Below are 290 nucleotides of genomic sequence, written 5' to 3' on the forward strand. Positions count from 1 at the left end.
AGGAGACGCTGAAATGAAAGGGGACCGGCTTCTCTGCATCGTGTGTTTCAGGCCTTTTGAGAACACGGCTGCGAGACCATCATTCAGCTTTACCAGAGGCAGCGGCAGCACCTGAAGCATGAGATCAAAAGCTGTTACGTGTTTCTTTCTCCGGTACTGACGAGTAACACTTACGAAAGCTCCCGCACGGCTGCGGGCCCCCACTGCAGCCCAAGGCGCCATTTTCGGGGGTGGGGGGGTGCGGCGAGCCCGCGGCGGCCCTGAGGAGCAGCCTGCGCACGGCTGACGGC

This window comes from Athene cunicularia (assembly GCF_003259725.1).
Source record: "Athene cunicularia isolate RWA chromosome 2 unlocalized genomic scaffold, athCun1 chr2_part1, whole genome shotgun sequence".
Classification (NCBI taxonomy): domain Eukaryota; kingdom Metazoa; phylum Chordata; class Aves; order Strigiformes; family Strigidae; genus Athene; species Athene cunicularia.